Below are 5,787 nucleotides of genomic sequence, written 5' to 3'. Positions count from 1 at the left end.
GGTCTGACAGTTTTTTTTTTTTTTTTTTTTTCCTGATGAGGAATCCATTTTTCCTATGAGGCATATCAACCTCATGGGAAAAGAACTCTAAAATTACTACTTTATGAGAAGCGGGTTCATGTGCCAAAGTCAAAGGCGGTATTATCGTCTGGAGGCAGAGAAGACACAGGACAACTGGACACAGGGTGCTGTGACACCAAAGTGAGGAGAGTGTAGTTCAAATTTGTAGATGAAGTTGTCGACCAAGTACGGTACACAAGACTATACCTGTTGGAAACTGTACTGGAAATTTACTCTGGTTTACCAAGCCTGTAGCCATGTATTTGGGTGTTTTTCTTAGGCATAGATAGCTGTGTGGACTTGGTGTTCTACTGAACTGGTTCTTCAACAGGCAGTTCACGGCGGAGTGGGGAACGGCCTCTGCTTTCGGGGCAGAACTCGTGCTGCATTTGGGAAAAAACCACTGATTTTGGTGGTTCCGTTGGGACACTAGAAAAGCACAGGCACTGCACAGTATGTGAAGAAAGGAAACGTTACCGGCTGCCATTCTTGAGCTGGGTTTCTGGCTCAGCAGTTGTGGGATTTTTTTTTTTTTTTATTCAACATTATTTAACGTAACAGAATTTCAGCAGCTTTTAACTAACCTACACCCGCTCCCGCCTGTTAAACATCAAATCTGTGTCGCGGCTGGGTACCCCCGGGCACTGCCATTACGGGTGAGCGCTTCTCTGCGGCTCCTGGTCTCGAACTCAAAAACCCCCGAACTTTTTCTCGAGTCCTTTCCCAGATCTCTGGAAAAATCTCATCAGTTCAACACAAACCCGCGTTCGCTTCCCTGCCCCTGCCGACTTCCTGCCCGCGGCTTTGTTGCTGGGCAGAATTTAAGGAGCTGCCGCCTGATTGGCTGCCCTGCAGCTGCTCTTTCCAGCCAATGGGAGGCGGGGCTGGAGTCGGTTCCCCCGCAGCCTCGAGGCGCGGCCCGCGGGGAGCGGCGGGGTCACGGCGGGCTCCCCCTCGGGGCCGCCGGAGAAACTGCAGGGGACTCTGCCTCTGCCGCCAGGGACAACGCTGCTTGTTTCTTACTTAAACCGCAAACCTCAACACCGGGTATTAAACACGGCGGGGAAAAGTAACCTAAAGATATATATATATTTTTTTTAATTACAGTGGGCCTTGTAATGCTGTGTGTGCAGGAGGTGAAATAGGGCAGGATGGTGATGTAATTTTTTTCTCAGAAAATGGCACGTTTTTTTCTTTCACTTTGTTCAGCCAACACTCACGTAATTTTAGCCCAAAAGGGAGGAAAACGCAAATCATCCATGCTGTGCTGGAAGAAATACTATTTGCACTTAAGTATCCTCTGTTTTCTTTATTACATTTTAAAATAAAGGCATAGTTGCAGGAGTTGTATGTGGATGTCAGGCAGGTGGTGTGGATCTTGCATTCAGTCAAAGAAGGTTTGTATTAGTGATAGAAAACCAAATTATTGGCACATTATTTCAACGCGTGTTCTGTAAGAATAGATCACAAATGGTTCTTTTTTTCTTCTTTGAAAATAGTTTTTAAATTTCTGACAATTTATATCAACATTGCTTCAGAGGATTTCAACTGCAAACTGCTTTTTATGTACCGCTGCTTAAAAGGTAGGTTCTGTTCTCCACTTCCATTCTCTGGGACTCTCCATCTAGAACAAAATACTCCTGACTATCTGCAGCCTCATCTCCCTTGATTTGGCTGTGCTACATTTTAAGTCGATTTGCATATTTGAGCATTGATATTTTTTTTTTTTTCATTTTTTTTTCATGATCCTCCATGTAGTTCTTGTGCTTTGGCAAATGTTTTATGGTTGTGGTGCTTTTGGTGAGCACCCCCTGCGCCACAGGAACTCTGTGCCAGTGCTGTTCTAGACTGATGATATTACGCAAACCCCATTGTGGGCGCCCCCCCCCCCCGCCATCTTTCCATGACCTTCTCTTTGTCTGCCGCCTGTTACCAGGCAGGATTGAGGCAGCTGCCTGCTGATTGGCTGACGTTTGGAGCAGTTCTTGAGTTGCTCATACGAGCACATGATTATGGGCTAATCCGTAGCAGCTAAACTCATACCTTCCTTTGTTGCTTTAGAGCTGCGATCTCTCTACAGAGCAAGAATAAGAATTAAAAAAAAAAAAAAAGCATCAGGAAATGGAGGAAAAGCTTTTTAATTGGCTGAGAGAGGAGTCGTTCATGTATTCCTGGCTGCGCTGGCACGTTTTGGCTTTGCCATGTAGCATGCATTCAGTCATGAAATCTGCAATTATAGGAGGGAGGTGCCTAATGGTGCATTTGTGTCTCTCATGCTGAAGCACATATGACTTCAAGCTGAAAATGAAAAAAGGAGTTCTCATAAATCATATCTAAACGCATATCTACACAGTATTTGTGTATGTTGGTGTTTCAAAATGGATTATTGTGTTTTTAAAAAAATAAAAAAGCAACCCAAAACCTAGCACTTTATTTACAGCGTTTAACCCTTAAACGATTAACTCTACGTGCAGGAGATGCAGGAGTCATTTTGCGGTGATGTGCACAAATGCCCACCTTTGAAATAAAAGTTGCCCTTCCATTGGCTTGGTGCCTGGCCCACTCGTTTTCTTCTTGTGACTTGGTCACAGGATGAGTAAAAACTGAAAATACCCAAGCATCAGATGAGGGAGGTGCATAGCAAACATAGCTAAGCTTTCTGTTGTTACTTGTAAAGGAGAGATTTCCAACATTCCTTTGGAATGCTACTAGTTTTAAATGTTTTATTTGCGTAAGACTGAATTCGCATAACCTGCTGTGGTGTTGCTCTCTGAAGGGCAACCCTCTTGCCCCTCTGACAGACTGGAAGGCAGCATTTATCAGATGGCTGCTGATTGGCTTGCACGGGTATGACCAAACCTGTCTGGACTGGTTACTGATTTATTTGTTTCTTCTGTTATTCAGCTCTCACATGAGATCTCTTACTTGGCTGCAGTGTGCTCCCTTGTGGGTATGGCTGGAAAAGCTTTAAGGCTGGTCTGCAACGATAAATGATATTTAGCTGTTAATCAGCATTTAGTGTTCATCTTTTAATCTCATCTGTGCGTATAATATTGTCATTTAGGGTAGCTTTTACTGGATATTCTTGGGTTGCAAAAGATTGTGGAATTGAGCTGAAAATATGCATGAGTTACTCTAACCATCTAACAATGGAATTTTGAGAAGCCTTTTTTTCATACAGGTTCACTGTAGAAATTAATTACAGCTTTGTTTTTAAACTAGATTTTGGATAACATCCTAAGATACAAAGTAAACATTTTAAAATATATTGGAAAATTTAATCGTATTAATTCACTATTTTTTTAAGGAAAAAGTAAGGATGTATCAATATAAAGGTATTCTGATGTTTAATTTTCAAGACTTTTGTTCTTGGCAAATTTAAAAAGGAAGTGGCCTTCATTTTACTCTGCATTTACTGTATTTTATTTTGTGTTAAAAATATGAATGAAAGACTGCTTAGATGATTAAGTAAACTAGAACAGAAAATATTAATTTGTTATATGTTGCGGTTTTTTTATTATTGAAGTGATGCAGTTATGAATTTGATTTTAAGCTGTCTGTGACAGTCTTATTAATCTGTTAATATATCTTTTGGACGTAAGTAGGATTGTGAATTTTGTAATCTAAGAACTTCTAAATTCTGAGTAATGTTTATAAAAGAAAGCATTGTAGTGCAGGAGATCAAACTACTTGTCTGTCTTAATTTTGATACATAGGCCCTGTATCTTTGTACTATATTAACAGAAGACTGTCACTAGCTGGTTACTTACTAGGAGCTCTTGGAATCGTTCAAGGTTAGGCAAGGCTGGAATTTTCTAATTTTTTCCAAATGGCTCTACAAGATACACATCTGTGACAGCATGCGTGTTGGTTGTAGGGGATTATATGTGTGGAACGTGAGTATGATGGTCAGTGTTCTGTTACGTGACAGTCTGATTAATACTTTTATAGCGAGATAAAAAAACGTGCTTTACATTCTAAGTTATTGGGAAGAAGGAAGGGGTATGCTTTCAGAAACTGCACATGCGCTCCTGAAATTCTAGTGGTGTTTATGTTTCTCCTAACTTCAGGACTAGATTTATTGTGTTAAATGTATTATCTTCTGGAAGAGTATGAAGATAGTGTATTTAGCATGTAGACAGCTCTGAGAGGACTTTAAGAGCTACCTGGAGTTCATATTTCATCAGACTGGAAATGGTTATGTGATGAGAATGTTTTCTAAAAGCAAGTAAACTGATGTTTCAGATCAGTGTTTTTATAGGTGTTATATTTTGCTCCCACTAGTGGCAATGCAGTAATAGACAAGCCTGTTTGGAAAATCTGGGTCAGGCTGGCAGAAATTCATGTCTTAATGGTATTATTGAGAGTCTGTAAATAGAGTCAGTACAACCTTTTGTGAATATTTGTTCATCTGTTCCTGAGGTGTGAATCAAAGTGATACTTAAGCACCATCAGTTATTCAAATATGAGGATTCTAGATTATCATGCAGAAAAGAACTGAAAGTGGAAGGGAATTTCAGTGTTACGTTAACAGGAAACACAAAACAGGAAAAAATAATTAATCATATTGTTTTCTATTTTTCGCATGTTTTTGTCAGATCATGTTAACTAAGTCCAAAAGAAGCCCTATAATTGTAAAGTATAGCATGTTGTGATTGTAAGGTTTAGAGTTTGTCTTCATAGTGGAATTCATGTTGTACCTTAAAATATATATTCATGTCTTATCGTAGAATATTCTAGGTGGGCAGTGCATAAATTTTAAATAATTTCCTTTATAAACAAACTGTTCCAAGTGAACTAGGAAAGGATCCAGCAGAGGAAGTGACCTGCAATGAGACACTGAGGGAGCTTGGCAACTTTAATCTGCTGAAGAGAAGGCTAAAGGGCAATTTTATGGTTGCCTACATCAAGCTTGTAGGCAAGGTTGGTTACAAAGAGGGTGGAGCCAAACTGTTGCTTAGGGGTTGTGGATTCTCGTTTTGTGAATTTTACGACTGGGTTGTATAAATCCATCACTGATCCGAACTAGTATTGGCAATAGTACTGCTTTTTTTTTTAATCAAAAAGTGAAAAACCACACCTCATACCCCACCTAAAAAGAAAAAATGCACTTTACTAATTAATATTTAGCTCTGTGAATGAAAGTGGACTAGGGGAAGATGCAAAATGAACTATATTAAATACTTAAAATGCATCCTTTGTGTAATAGTTCTGCTGTATCAGTGGTATAAACATTTGCTTATTTGGTCCTTGTGGAAAAAATAAAAATCATATAGAGGTAACTGCCTGTTTTCTTCCTTTTTCCTGCTTGATGTAATGCCTTTTAACTACTGTTACCTAAATGAATTTTTGCATGGTTTGAGAAACTTAAGCCATATCCTAGACAGGAGTAACTTTTGATTGTGTAGTAGCTTCAGTAGAGCCAAATTGGTTAGCACCAGCTGATTCCAGGTCTTAGTTGATGATTTTCATTTGGGATATATCAGATTCCTTAGCTGCTTTCTGCTTCTGAACAATATTATCATATCTAATCCTTTAAAACTGGGTCCTAAAACAAGACCACGCCGGGGGGGGGGGGGGGGGGTTTAAAAACTCTCTTATTTTTTTTTTTTTTGGGGTTTTTTTTTTTTTTTTTTTTTTTTTTTTGTAACTGAAACACTTGGCATTTCCGTGGCAGCCCTGTATCCCCAGTGGGGGTAAGAGTTACAGGTATTTTAATTATATATT

The 5,787-nt window shown here is 39.5% G+C and overlaps 1 protein-coding gene across 8 annotated transcripts in view; it reads left to right on the top strand.

Moving 5' to 3' along the window:
- Positions 1–5,787, top strand: part of ATF7IP (activating transcription factor 7 interacting protein) — a 104,264-nt gene that overhangs the window by 46,357 nt on the left and 52,120 nt on the right. Inside the window, exon 1 of one of the 8 annotated variants that reach the window (XM_014963586.1) lies at positions 1,563–1,643. The exons of 6 other annotated variants lie outside the window; for them this stretch is intronic. The gene's annotated coding sequence lies outside the window, so the exon portion shown is untranslated. Of the gene's footprint in view, positions 1–1,562; positions 1,644–4,938; positions 4,984–5,787 lie in introns of those variants that run through there. One more of the 8 variants, XM_014963587.1, reaches the window with a different exon arrangement.

Source organism: Calidris pugnax, unplaced genomic scaffold, assembly GCF_001431845.1.
Source record: "Calidris pugnax isolate Ruff unplaced genomic scaffold, ASM143184v1 scaffold44, whole genome shotgun sequence".
Taxonomy (NCBI): domain Eukaryota; kingdom Metazoa; phylum Chordata; class Aves; order Charadriiformes; family Scolopacidae; genus Calidris; species Calidris pugnax.
Note: the sequence above shows the minus strand (reverse complement) of the source record. Positions and strands in the feature narration are given on the sequence as shown.